The sequence below is a fragment of the Prionailurus bengalensis genome, chromosome A1 (assembly GCF_016509475.1).
Source record: "Prionailurus bengalensis isolate Pbe53 chromosome A1, Fcat_Pben_1.1_paternal_pri, whole genome shotgun sequence".
NCBI lineage: Eukaryota > Metazoa > Chordata > Mammalia > Carnivora > Felidae > Prionailurus > Prionailurus bengalensis.
In genome coordinates this window covers 171,470,702-171,485,582 of record NC_057343.1, presented here as the reverse complement: position 1 = coordinate 171,485,582, position 14,881 = coordinate 171,470,702, and the positions used below count along the sequence as shown (strand labels likewise).

At 35.9% G+C, this 14,881-nt stretch overlaps 1 protein-coding gene across 2 annotated transcripts in view; it reads left to right on the top strand.

Moving 5' to 3' along the window:
• The first annotated feature begins 7,061 nt into the window (after window positions 1-7,061).
• The window catches only part of TMEM232 (transmembrane protein 232), a 204,348-nt gene continuing 196,528 nt past the window's right edge, over window positions 7,062-14,881 (top strand). The window contains exons 1-2 of one of the 2 annotated variants that reach the window (XM_043595221.1): window positions 7,062-7,297; window positions 7,754-7,868. The gene's annotated coding sequence lies outside the window, so the exon portion shown is untranslated. Of the gene's footprint in view, window positions 7,298-7,747; window positions 7,869-14,881 lie in introns of both variants that reach the window. The other variant, XM_043595212.1, reaches the window with a different exon arrangement.

The following is a 14,881-nucleotide window of genomic DNA, read 5'->3' as shown; positions in this document are numbered from 1 at the left end:
AGCTGGGTAGCCAGCCAGTTGAGGGGAAGGAACAATAATAGCCCCACCTCACAGCTCACCCCCCCATGTAAATTCCAGCTGCAGTGTATCATATTTTTTTCTTTGTTTTTAAAAAGATTGAATATTGGGAGAAAACAATAGGTGATTATTTTTCCAGCAATATTGGTAAACTTTCTAAAAGTGACAGCAAAGTCAAAAACCATGTAGGGAAAGACATCAATATGACCACAAAAAATTTAATTTTTCTATATGCAAATAAAAAAGGAGAAACATAGTAACCAAAATTAAAAGAAAAATCACAAACTGGACAAAATTACATTTTAACATTATCAAGACAATTTGTCACTTTATTGTAAAAAAGAGCACTTAGCACGAGTAAAGGTAATTCAATAGAAATTTAAGTGAAGAACATGAAAAGGCAAGTCGTAAAAAAAATACAAATGGATAATAGTTATATGAAAAAAAAGTCTGCCCTTTAGTAATTGAAGAAAGGAAAATTTAATAACTATCTTACCCCTATTTAAATGACAGTGTTTAAAAGGGAAAATGTACATTGTCATGCAATGTGAAAAGAAAGTAGCTGTCATTCATTTCTGGAGTGGCATGAAACATAACAGCTTTTTCCTGGAGGGCTGCTTGGCAATATGTATTAAAAAGCCATGAAAATAATCATCTCTTTTGTTTCCTAACTCTTAGGAAACAAATATAAGGTGTATACATTTACTTATGCACATATTTATGACATAATTGCTCATAAAACAGGATACTAAATATCAAGTAATTATTATCCATTACTTATTAATTAAAATGATTCATCTATATGATCCTTTAAGCAAAATATATTTACTGAGCACCCATCCTGGTTATAGTTACTGTACTAAGCAATGAAGTTAAAATGATAAATAAGTCAAAGTCCTTGCATTGTTAGAACTCACATTCTAGTTAGGCGATAAATAATAAATAAATATGTCAAATAATGAAACAAACATATAATGCAATGTCAATGACATGTATTATATATATTTAATAAAATCGATCAAGTGATAGAGGCAGCATTTTTAGATTGTTTGGTCAAGGACATCCTCTTTGAGGAAATGATCTTTAAACAGACGTAAATGAAGTGAAGGAATGAACCATGTGTGAATATTTGGAAGAAAGATTTTCAAGGCAGGATGAAGTCTAAAGTGCTGATGACGAGCTAGGTAGGTAGTCAACGTGCAAGGGCTCACTGAGAGCTGAAAGGGTAGGGGACAGATTTGGCAGGACTTTGTTGGAGATGGACAAGAACTTAGATCTTTTAAGAGCATAATGAGGTGACCTTAATGATATTTTAGAAGGACAAACCCGAGTTCTGGATGGGGCAAAGGTAGAAGCCTCCTCTACTAGCAGACCACTGAAAGCAGTGTAGTGCCCTCTAGTCTATGGTTTCACTTTCCCAGGTTTCAGTTTCCTGTGCTTTTCAGTTTCCAACAGGAAACTGCAGGCTGGAAGCAGATGATTCTCCTTCACAAGGATAGTCAGAAGACCAATAGTTGCCTAATGCTATGTCACAATGCCTGTGTCATTTATCTCACTTTCTATCATGTAGGCATTTTATTATCTTGCATCCTCACAAGAAGAAGAAGAAGGATGAGTACTGGACAGTAAGATATTTTGAGAGAGAGAGAAAAAGACTATATTCACAAAATTTTATTATAGTTTATCATTATAATTGTTCTGTTATTATTCATTACTGTGCCTAATTTATAAATTAAACTTTATCATAGATATGTATGTATAGTAAAAAATAGCATATATGGGGTTTGGTACTATCTGCAGTTTCAGGCATCCACTGGTGGATCGAGCTCAGAGTCTCTCATGAAATTGCTGTCAAAACTCCAGTGTGAGGTACAGTTATTTAGACTTAACTGGGCTTGACTGGGACTAGAGGATTCACTTCCAAACTATCTCACTCAGCTAACTGTGGAAAGAATGCCTCTTTTTTTGCTGGTTTGCTGTCAGGAGGTCTAAATTCCTTGCCACATAGAGCTCTCCATAGAAGTCTTGGAGTGTCCTTCTAATGTGACAGTTGGCTTTGAGAGAGAGCAAGGAGGATTCTACACTGTCTTTATGACCTAACCCCATTTCATCACTTCTGTCACATTCTAATCTCTAGGAGTGAGTCACTAAACCCACCCCACACTGAAGTGGAAGGAATTTGGCTCCATCTTCTGGAGAAAGGATTACCTAATAGTTTGTGTTCATATTTTTAAGTAACTACAATTAAACTGTTACATAATAATGATTTATAGAGGCATACAAATTTACTAATCAGGAAAAATTCCACAAAATTATGGTGTTTATTTACTTAATTTGGGTGGGGAAGGAGAAGGAGAGAGAGAGAGAGAGAGAGCACGCACGCGATGTGGGGCTGTATCCTGCATCCCTGGGATCATGACCTGAGCCGAAATCAAGAGTCAGATGCTCAACCAACTGAGCCATCCCGTTGTCCCCCAAAATAGATTTGAAGGATTTGTTTGCTTTGAAAAGAATCACATGATAGAAATATCTATAATCATGAAATAGTTTCTTAAATATTTTTAAAAGTCTAGCCTTCAGTTAAAGTTGGAATAAAAATGAAGAGTAGCATTCTTTTTGATCGCCGAGTAATAGTCCATTGTGTATATATACATCTTCTTTATCCATTCATCAGTCATGGACATTTGGACTCTTTCCATAATTTGGCTAAATGCTGCTATAAACATTTAAAAGAATGAAATCTTGCCATTTGCAAGAATGTGGTTGTAAGTAGAATGTATTATATTAAGGGAAATAAGTCAGTCAGAGAAAGACAAACGTGTGGTTTCGCTCACATGTGGAATTTAAGAAACCAAACAGATGAACATGGGGAAGGGAAGGAAAAATAAGAACAGAGAGGGAGGCAAACCGTAAAAGACTCTTAGATACAGAGAACAAACAGAGGACTGCTGGAGGAGCCAGCTAAATGGGTAATGGGTGTTAAGGAGGGCACGTGGGATGAGTATTGGGTGTAATATGTAAGTGATGAATAACTAAATTCTACTCCTGAAACCACTAAAAATAATAATAAAAAAAAGAAATGAAGAATAACAGATTATTTTGACAGTTTTCCAAGAACTGGCACAAAATATATTACCTGCTCAATGAAAGTACAAAAAAAGCAGGTCATTCATTTATATCAATATTTTACTCAGAGACTCTTATAATGAATGAATTTAGCTCACAGGATAAAATGAAAATCATCTATGCAGGAATGCACCCAGCAATATTTATTAAGCACGAATATATGCAAGTCACTGTATTAGGTACTAAGATGCAGCTATATATTTTCTCAAGGATGGAATTTGAAGATATTGAAAATATTTATTTCTCATGCATATAGGGACCAAGAAAAAGGTTTCCAAATAAATTTTAATATGTAATAAGCCACATCCTCCTATACTTGCTTCTTTTTGATAATTTTCTTGGCTAATCTGCCATTTAGTCTTCCAAATGAACTTTAAAAAAACATTTAATTCTTCACTCTCATTCTTCTAAACACACACAGACACACACACACACATTTTGGGATTCAAAGTGTACTCACAAAATTTTTATGGTTAACTTTAAGATGTTAGATTTTTTTCATATTCTTGAAATATTTCCTTCAGTGATTCAACGATTTCATTTGCTTAGGTCTATATTTATGCCAATCAATGTTCTGTTTCAAAAACATATTATATATTTCTATTTGTTGAGATCCAACATTTAGTTTACAATCTGCTTTGAGAATCTTACTGAATTCCTCCACCCCACAATAGCGTAACATCTTTATTTTACACTTCTTTATGAAAACAGAAACGTCCCTACTCCTTTCTCGCACTTCAATACTTTAACTTGGATTACAGAAGCTATAAACAAATCTCTTTCAAAAATTTTTTTTGTGATTTCATTTTGTGGCCAAGGGAAAATTTATTGTTTAGGTATATCTGGTTTCAGAGCTCAACATCAGTTTTTTCCAGTCACAACTTCTGCATTTTTGAGTTGTTAACTTTGATTAATGTTTGGGTGATGTGTTCTTTGAGTGGTTTGAGTAGTTTAATCTTAAAGTGGAGGAGGAGGAAGGGAAGAATTTGTGGAATCTCCCTTATATAAACATGTCCTTTAGTTGTCTTCCCTATAGAATTCATGAGTAGCTACTTTTTTTCCTGAATGCTCTGCAGAATCAACTGATTTTTATATTTGAAGAAGAATTTTTATCCAACCTTTTAGTTTTTGTGAGTAATGTATTTAGTAGTTTGTATTTTTAATGCTTTTAATATTTTTCCTAGATCTCATGAAATACAAAAAAGCCCCATCAAATTGCAGTTTTTCCATATTTATTTTATTTTGAATATGGTAAGCACTTTTTTTTTCTTATTTCACCCATCTTCCCATTTATCTCCCCTCTGGTAACCATCAGTTTGTTCTCTATATTTAAGAGTCTATTTTTTTGTTTGTCTCTTTTTCCCTTGTTCATTTGTTTCTTAAATTCTACATATGACTGAAATGACATGATGTTTGCCTTTCTCTGACTGACTTATTTCACTTCCATTGTATACACTAGACCCGTCCATGTTATTGCAAATGGCAAGATCTCATTCTTTTTTTGGCTGAGTAATATTCCCGTGTGTGTGTGTGTGTGTGTGTGTGTGTGTGTGTGTGTGTATCCATTCATCTGTTCATGGACACTTGGGCTGCTTCCATATCTTGACTATTCTATATAATGCTGCTATAAACATGTAGTGCATATATCTTTTCAAATTGGTATTTTCATATTCTTTGGGTACTGGATCATATTGTAGTATTATGTTTAATTTTTTGAGGAACCTCTATACTGTGTTCCACAGTGACTGCACCTAGTTTGCATTCCCACCGACAGTGCAAGAACTTTCCTATTTCTCCCCATCTTTGCCAACGCTAGTTGTTTTTTTTTGTGTTCTTGAGTTTAGCCATTCTGACAGGTATGAGGTGATATCTCATTGTGGTTTTGATTTGCATTTCCCTGATGATGAGTGACGTTGAGCATCTTTTCAAGTGTCTGTTGGTCATGTGGATGTCTTCTTTGGAGAAATGTCTGTTCATATCTTTTGCTGATTTTTAATTGCATTATTTTTTCAGTGTTGAGTTGTATAAGTTCTTTATGTATTTCAGATACTAATCTTTTATTGGCTATGTCATTTACAAATGTCTTCTCCCATGTAGTATTCTTGTAGTTTTGTTGATTGTTTCTTTTACTGTGCAGAAACTTATTTTGATGAAGACCCAATAGTTTATTTTTGCTTTTATTTCCTTTGTCTCATATCAAGAAATATGTTGCTATGGCAGGAATGTGGTAAGCATTCTTAATTTGCTATCTCAAATATTTTTTTCATCAAAAGATTTTTCCCTGCTATACTTTATTATAATTTATATCTTTGTTCTCTGTTTTTAGAACACATTCTATGTGGGCTGGGACTCTATGATCTGCTTTCTAAGATGTGTCTTTTACAGTATTTCTCAATTTTACTTTTATTCTTACCCTCAACTTACTGATCTATTAGGAGGAATGTGTTTCAGAGAAGCCTGGGATCTGATACTGTAATTTCTTAAACTTTATCATTTTTTAGAATTAATTAAACAAAATTTTTTTACATTTATTTATTTTTGAGAGACAGAGAGAGACAGGTGGGGGAGGGGCAGAGACAGGAGACACAGAATCCAAGCAGGCTCCAGGCTCCGAGCTGTCAGCACAGAGCCCAATGAAGAGCTGGAACTCACCAACTGTGAGATCATGACCTGAGCCGAAGTTGGCCCTTAATCGACTGAGCCACCCAGGCGCCCCTATAATTAATTTTTTAAAGTCTTTAGGGGTGCCTGGATGGCGCAGTCGGTTAAGCGTCCGACTTCAGCCAGGTCACGATCTCACGGTCCGTGAGTTCGAGCCCCGCGTCGGGCTCTGGGCTGATGGCTCAGAGCCTGGAGCCTGTTTCCGATTCTGTGTCGCCCTCTCTCTCTGCCCCTCCCCCGTTCATGCTCTGTCTCTCTCTGTCCCAAAAATAAATAAAAACATTGAAAAAAAATTAAAAAAAGTCTTTATTTATTATTTTTCAAGCAGTTTTAGGTTCATACCAAAATTAAGAGGAAGGTACAGAGATTCCATATACTCCCTGTCCTCAACACATGCAAAGCCTCCCCGATTATCAACATCCTCAACTGGAGTAGTAATTTGTTACAGTTGACAAATTTGGACTGACACATCATAATCATCCAAAAGTCTGTAGTTTATGTTAAAGTTCACTGTTGGTGGTGTACATTCTATGGGTTTGGACCAATATTTTCTGTTTTAAATATCAAAATGTACTAAAAAATCAAAAAACGTATTTGGTGCTTATTATAAACAGAAATAAATCAGGATTGATATATTTCAAGTTTACATCAGTTAAATTCTCTTTTGAAGTTTTTGATTTTTTAATTTTTCTAAATTTTTATGAAGTTTTAATTTTTTTAGGCAGTTATTTCACCAGGACAATACCTGCACATTAGCTTTGAGTTTAATCAGAATTGCTCTTCCATATAGTGAAACACCTGTGAACATTTGTAGAATATTTGAAGTTCCTCACCCATTGGTAGGTGGGAATCTTATAAGGATTCAAATTAATTTTATTGTATCCTATCTTTAAAAATTAATCATTCTTTTGCATTTAAATTCGCCCTCTTGTGCTTAGTACATACAAAACACCCTGGATGCTTTGTTTACCCACTATCCGAAATAAGGAGGACATTAGCAGATTTAGATTTTCTATGTAAAAGGCGCTTAGGAACAACAGTTTGACTAGAAGACATAACCTTCTAACGTACCCTTATACAGAAATCATGCTGTTTTTATTTACTTTATTTTTTTCATGTAGATGGGGGGCATTGGGCCAGATTTGGGAGGAGGCAGATAAATGTTGAGGAGACCCAAAAGCACTGCCAAGCCTCTTCTCACTGCAGCTACTGGCTGCATATCCAGCATACAGTATTTAAAACGAATCATTACCATGTGCTTTATCATTGTATTTTACAGCTAACAAAAGTCTTTCACGCATCATTGCATCTATTCGTTGGAAACTAAACACAAACGTGGTGAAGGAGGGGAAAAGAATGTGGAATTGCATTTATAGGTCCTGATTGGCTAAGCCCTGGTCAGCAGCTAAAAGAGCATACTTCCGGCTCTAAAAGTGAATTCCACAGCGTCCTTAGCAACTAGTCTCGATCCCCAGCGACCCCGAGCACCACGGTGAGTCCCGCTTCTGATGCCTTGAGAAGTGAAGTTGCCACGTCCACCATGAGGGCAGCCGGGAACCCCATAAAGACTCCAAAATGGGAGCCCGGAGCGTCGTTCTAAGATACCATAGCTCTGGCTGTAGGAAACAGCCTCTGCTACTCGCGCCCCTAGCCCAGGCTCACCATCCCCGCCTACCTAAGAATCTAAGCAGTACCGGGGAAACTCCCTTGAGGGCAGGAAGGGTGAAGGTGGGGAGTCAGCCACCAGGCCTTTTGACAGGGAAATGGCTTTTTTTTTTTTTTTTTTTTTTTTTTGGCTGGGAGACTCGATATAATTTTAACATTGTCTAGTTCTCAGAAATTGTCTTTTAAAGTGTACTTTTCCAACATTGTTTTCTTTGGGGCTTAAAAAAATACACTAGGGCTTAAGGTTAATTTTTTTTTTTTTTTAATCTGTGCCAAGTTGCAGATGAACTGCCAAGCACCCAGGCAGCTTGCTGGAGCCATTGTAGGAGCTGAAACATATCTCTCCAATGTGTAAAGACTTTTTGTGTTGCTGCCCCACATAAATCTTTAGATTCAAGGTGAGTACCAGATTTTTGTTTCAGTAAGAACTATTCTGTATGCTCTCTTCTTATGGAACATCTGATTCATTATTAGGATCATTCATTAGCATGATAGACTTGGTAAGTGTTTTTCTCTTCAAGTTCATTGTCCATCCAGAGCTTCTGGTAAAGTGCATGGTCACAAGTGCTTAGTAAACAGTTTAGTGCTATCAGTTAGAATTTTCCAAAATGTGTGCTGCATGTGACTCTAGGTGATAGTATCCTAAAGGTTCCTCCTGGTCAAATGTAAAAATTATACATTGTACTGCTGCTCAGGGAAATTTGCAGTGCACAGGAACATATTAACCACTCCTAGAGGTCTTAGGATATGCAAACCTATTCAATTTTGTTTAGTGTAGTATTTCCCAAACTTCACAACAAAAAGCTTTTAGGACATAACTACATCCCAAGAATCTGTATTTCACAAAACATATTTGAGAATTACTATTCAAACCTAAACAGTGTACTCTTTATTTTTGCTTATATTTCCATCAAAACAATTAGATTAGCTTTTTATTAAAATTTTTTAACGTTTATTCATTTTTTTGAGAGACAGAGACAGAGCATGAGTGGGGGAGGGGCAGAGAGAGAGAGAGAGAAATAGACACAGAATCTGAAGCAGGCTCCAGGCTCTGAGCTGTCAGCACAGAGCTCGATGTGGGGCTCCAACCCATGAACTGTGAGATCATGACTTGAGCTGAAGTTGGACATTTAATTAACTGAGCCACCCAGGTGCCTTCGATTAGTTTTTAAAATGTAAAACTATCTCTATTTGGAGATGTCATGATGGTGTATGTAGAAAATGCTAAAGAATCGACTAAAAATCTATTAGATCTAATAAAAAAGTTCAGCAATGTTGCAGCATGTAAGATCAATATGCAAGAATCACATGTAAGAGAATGAAGTTGAAATCCTATCTCACGCTACATGCAGAAATTAACTCAAATGAACCTAAATGTAAGAGTTAAAACTGTAAAACCCTTAGGAAAAAAAAGGCATAAATCTGATTTAGGGAATGGTTTCCTAGATATGGCAACTAAAACATACAATCAAAGAAAAACAGACCCCAAGGATTTCATCAAAATTATAAACCTTAGTGCTTCAAAGGGTGCCATCAACAAAGTGAAAACACAACCCATAGAATGGGAGAAAAATTTTTGGAAATCATACATTGATATGACTTGTATTGATGTGATTTGTATGTATGTATGCATGATTGATATGATTTATGTCTAGAAGTTATAAAAATAATCACAACTCAATAATAGAAGACAACCCAATTAAAAATGGGCAAAGGATCTGAATAGACATTTCTTTATAGGGGACACACAAATGGCTAGTAAGCACATGAAAAATGCTCAATATCATAAGCCATCAGGAAAATTCAATAAAACCTCTTCATACCCTTTTGAATATTTGTAATTAAAAAGTTAAGTGTTGGGGTGGCTGGCTGGTTCAGTTGGATGAGCATGTGACTCTTGATCTCAGGGTCGTGAGTTCTAGCCCCACATTGGGTGTAGTAGAGATTAGATTACTTAAATAAATAACTTAAATAAAAATAAAAAGACAAATGTTGGTGAGTATATGGAGAAATTGGAGCCCTTACACATTGCTAGTGACAATGTGAAATAGTGCAGCCGCTTTGGAAAACAATCTGGCAGTTCCTCAAAATGGTTAAACAGAGTTACCATGTGATCCAGTAATTTCGCTCCTTGTAAATACTCAAGAGAATTGGAAATACCTGTGCACACATAAGTTTGTACATGATGTTAATGGCATAATTAGGACTGATCCCATTCAGATCTTGGATTCTTGGATCTCTGTCAGCAAGTCCATGGTTAAGACAAGTTTATACTTACATTTATAGAATATAAAATTTCATAGCCACATGTGTTATCACTAATGTTACATTGTGTGTGTGCATACGGAGGTTTGGGTGGGAACAAATACTGAAATCATTACTTTTTACAAGAATCCCAGGAGAGGATATAGAGCAGTTCTTGAGAAGAATAAATTTTACAGTTTTCTTCTAGTGCAGATTGCCTAGATTGCATGTAATGACTTCATGCACCTGATATGAAGTGGTTATTCAGCTCTTATGTCACTCAAATACTTTCCAGGCTTTTCAGACTTTGTTTGCTTGGTGATGCATGCACAAATTGTGTATATCCTTCATATACTGTGGACATTGGGCTTTTCTATTACTGCCAGGTTCACCCTATAACATTAGTACCCTAGGAACAGCCACCAGTGCTTAGGGTCCTTAAAAACCTGTGGTCTTCCTTTCCCCAGCCATGGTTAAATTTCTTCCAGAAGGTAGCAACAGTACAGAATCTTTCATCAGGTTCAGAACTAAGGTTTTCATCAGATATCACCTTAGGAAATTCATCAATGTAACTTTTAGAAATCTTTTCATGAAGGTATTCAGATATTTTATACCATGAAGCTGTTTACATTTCTATAGTCAATCTTCTGAATATTGGTACCATGTTCAGTGTTCATTTTTTCACAGTCAATTCTATTCTGTTTATTGAACCACAAATCAGTCATTTCCCCTGTTTGGAAAGTTTAGCATCATTTTATATGTTTTATATCCTCATCAGTCACTTGCTTTCACTCTTCATAGCCCTGGTTATTTATTATTTTTTTTTTTTGGCTCTCTCAATCCAAAATTTGACTTTTTTTCAGGGATTTTATTCCATTATTTCTTTGATTTCTGTTTCTTCTCTAATGATTCTTTTGCTCATTCAAGAATGACCTAAAGATTTTGATTTATGCTTGTTTTAAGTTTCTAAAAGAACAATTAAAGACTACCATATTTATGAAACTGCCATTTCATAGTTTGGTGCTGAAAGAATTCTATTGTGTTAAGTACTTTCAGTTTTTAAGTATTCTGCTCATTAGATAAAGATACTTACATTATTTGAATTCAGGGCCAAAATAAAGAATCATGTTAAGAGACAGAGAGATGGAAAACATATTTTACTCATATTTAAATTGAAAATTTGACTATTCTCTAGATTTTGTCATATATTTATAGAATGTCATATTGACAAAATCTTTTTCTTGGGCATTTTTTGTCCTCCTAAAATAATCTGGAGTCCTATTATGGACTTCAGCATTTTGAAATGTGATAGTGTTGGTTTGTAGACCTGTCTTTTTCTCCAGATTATAATTTCCTGAGGAAGAGATTATATTGTAATTAATTTTAGACACAGGAAGCTCAAACATCATTAGCACTTTTATTTTTGTGAAAACTGAATCAAATTCCCTAAATGTAACCACTGACAACGAATAATGTATTGATTGATAGTGCTAAATATAAAATGGTCAAAAACATTCTTTTATTTCTAGTTTATATATAAGTATGTGTGTGAGTGTCTGTGTGTGTGTGTGTGTGTGTGTGTGTGTGTGTATAGTTTTATTTCATTTTATATGTCGAATGTTGCAAATGAATAAAAAGTACTGGCACACAACATAAACCCAATAAAAAAGTTCATGGACAATTGCATCCATTTTTGCAACTTCTTCACAGACCATTAATCACATTAGTAGTTTGTACTGAAGCCAATCCACTTCCTATGGTGAATATCAACCTAAACAAAGGGGAAAACTGAGGCAAGCTTGAATGATCAGAAATCGAATTTATTCAGGGATAGCACAGGAATTGCAATTTGGGAAACACAAACTATAGCAAACTACAGGCAGATTTGTTGAAGGTTTGGGGCGGGCTATATTTATGGGAAAAGAGTGCAAAGAAGGGGGAGGTCCAGCCAGAGTCTAAGCAGTAAGTTCATTGACTTGAGGATGGGGGAAGATTCATGGTGGATGTTCAGTGGTGGGAAAATAAGTCCCCATATTCTGTAGGTCAGGCATTTCGATAGTTGGTCTCTTTATTTCATGAGTTTCATTTTCCTAAGGGTGCATGAGTGAGATTCTCCATTCCATATCCTCTGGTTCCATTTCTGATTGAAATCCTTTCACAATGAGTGAAAGATATGTACGATATTTAAGTCAGAAGAAGACTTTATCACTTAAGTATCAGATCATTGCAATTTTCCTGAATAAATGAGTGAATAGGTGATTGATGGGTGATGAATGAAAGTACTATCTGTTTAAATTTTAATATTTTTTAGTTTATTTTCCTCATTGTCCAAAGGTTTGTAAATCATCTGTAAATACTTTAAACACTTCAGTTTTCAGTATTTTGAATACTCCTATTTCATATTAATTATGAATAATTATTTTACTTGCTACTACAAAGTTAAAATAAATGTACTAGTTATGAATCATAGTCAATGGACTTATGTATTGCAAGAAATATTTCTGTATTTTAAACTATTTATACTCCAAGCTTCTGTTCTGCTTGACTGGTTAGATATTCAGTCTTGGTTTTGATTAGTCTTGCCCCTGCCCTGGGGTTATACAAAGGTCCTTGATACTTATGTATCACTAAACATTGGAGGTCACCATGGGGCATTGGGGAAGTTGTCACGTCTATATGGTCCTCTGTATTTTGGCATACCTTCTGGGCCATAATGAGACTGGGAGAAGATTTTATGCCTCTGCTATGATGGGGGGTTCAATCTGACAAGATGCAATACACAAACATTTCTTCCATGGTACTGTCACCTCCAGGCGATATTGCTACAAGAAAGGAGATGACTCTGAATGACCTCTGTTACCTTCCAGTCTCAGGAAACATCTCTCTCCACAATCCCCAAAGCTTTTTTCCTCCCTACAGGGGTGTCATTTCTTCAGTGGGTTTAATTTTTTGTTTTTGCTTTTTAAAGATGGGATAGAGCCAGAGAGTAAAGGCAGTTTTAGCTTTCTGCTTTGGAGAAATTCAGGCAAGGAAGAGCACCTGAGTATATATGACTCCACAGAATAGAGAAGTACAAACCAAAAGGGAGAGTTCTTAAAATAAATAAAGCCATCATACTTAAGAGGCATCCATGAGACTCAATCACTCATACTTCTCTTTTACAAACTGGACATTTTTAATCTTTTAATCATTTCCAAAAGGTGACATGGTTTTTATATCTCCTCACTTATACCCTCATGCCACTTGGTAAAATAGATCACTTGGTTGTCTTTTAATGTAAGTATAGGAGCCCAAATGGATGAGATAATTCAGTTCCCATCATGTTTTGCACAAAATGTTTGTAATTAAGATTTATAACTGATAACACATAATTTAATTTTGCAATGTCAAATAAAAAATAGCTATTTAAGAAACACAGTTGATATCAATATAATCCATATACTCAAACTTTATGCTCCAGCAATCTGAAGAGTCCCTACTCTGAGTTTGGATTTTATTGTAGGCAGGAGGGCTATACTAAAAGCTCTTAAACAGGAAAGGGGGTCTAGGGGAAGAGGAAAAGTCTCAGATGATGTATATTTGGAAAAGTTACTCTGGCAGTCATCTAAAAGATGAGGCCAGAGGAAAAGAGATCAGAAGGAGACTGGAAGATAAGGAGTTATGGTATTAGTCCAGGACAAAGATAATGGCATCCTGACCTGGGAGAATGGCAGAAGGCATTAGAAGGAGGCTTAATAGGGGTGCCTAGGTGGCTGAGGCTGTTAAGAGGCTGACTTTGGCTCAGGTCATGATCTCACGGTTCATGGGTTCAAGTTCTGTATCAGGGTCTGTGCTGAAAGCTTGGAGCCGGCTTTGGATTCTGTGTCTCCCTCTCTCTCTGCCCCTCTCCCACTTGTGTTCTGTCTCTATCTCTCTCAAAAATGAATAAACATTAAAAATTACTCTTTTTAAATAAGAAATAAGGAGGCTTGATTAACAGATATCCTCTGAAGATGGGAATCAATACAACATAATGACGAATAGTGTCTCCCCATTGTTTTGATGCTCTGCAATCTAGTGAAAAACCTGAAGCAAGGTGAGGCCTGACAATGACCATGAAAGGGAGATTTAGATGGGGCCTTGGTTTCTTATGATTGTGAAGCTGCAAAACAGATCCTAAATTGTCTAGTTTTGGAGTTAAAAGAGTATTTAACATCAGAGAAATATACTTTTTTATCTTGTTTGAGCCATTGTCATTTTTACTTCTGTTTTATATCAATACATTTAATTCTAATACCATATATTCTCCTACAATCTTATTTTTATTGAAGTAAAAATTGCATATAGTGAAATGCATGAATGTTCATTGTACAATTCAATGAGTATTCTGGGTATCTATTTCTAGAAACAACCATTTTAAAACTTAGTGACAAATAATTTTTTAAAAATCAACTGGAGTTGATTATACACAGTTGGGTAATTCTCATTATGGGTCTTTCCTTTGATTTCAGTTAGATGTCAGGTGAGGCTCTAGTCATCCAAAGGCTTGGCTGGGTTGGACATCCAAATGGCTCATTGCATGGTGGGCAGTTGCTGCTTGCTGACAGCCTGGCTGGGTGCTCAGCCAGAGCTGTTAACCAGAGCTCTTGTTGGTGACTTTCCATATGACTGTTGGCCTCCCGGCACAGTGACTGGACTGTGAGAGAACATCCTTAGGAGACCTACTGGGGAACAGCAAGGCTTTTTTACGGTCTAGCTTCATTGTCCCAAAGTGTTACTTCTGCTACATCTGGTTAGTCTAGCAAGTAACAAAGTTAGGCCCAGATTCATGGAGAGAGTAAATTAGACTCCATCTTTTGTGAGGGAGATACAAGGCCACACTGCAGAACAACATAGAGTATGGAAGATACTGTTGCTATACCATTTTTAACAACATGGTCAGCTACAGTGAGCTTTGGTACATATTTACACTCATGTCAGCACCTCCAGTATATAACATTGCCATCTGTACCTCAATCTCCACCCCCACATTCCATCCTCCCACAGATCATCACCACGTAATGGCTTTGCCTATTCTTAAACTTCATATATTTGGAATCATACAGTATGTACACTTTTGTGTTTGGCTTCTTTCGCTCAATTTTTGGAGCATGTGATATTAGTTTGCTTGTTAGTACTGAGAAGAATC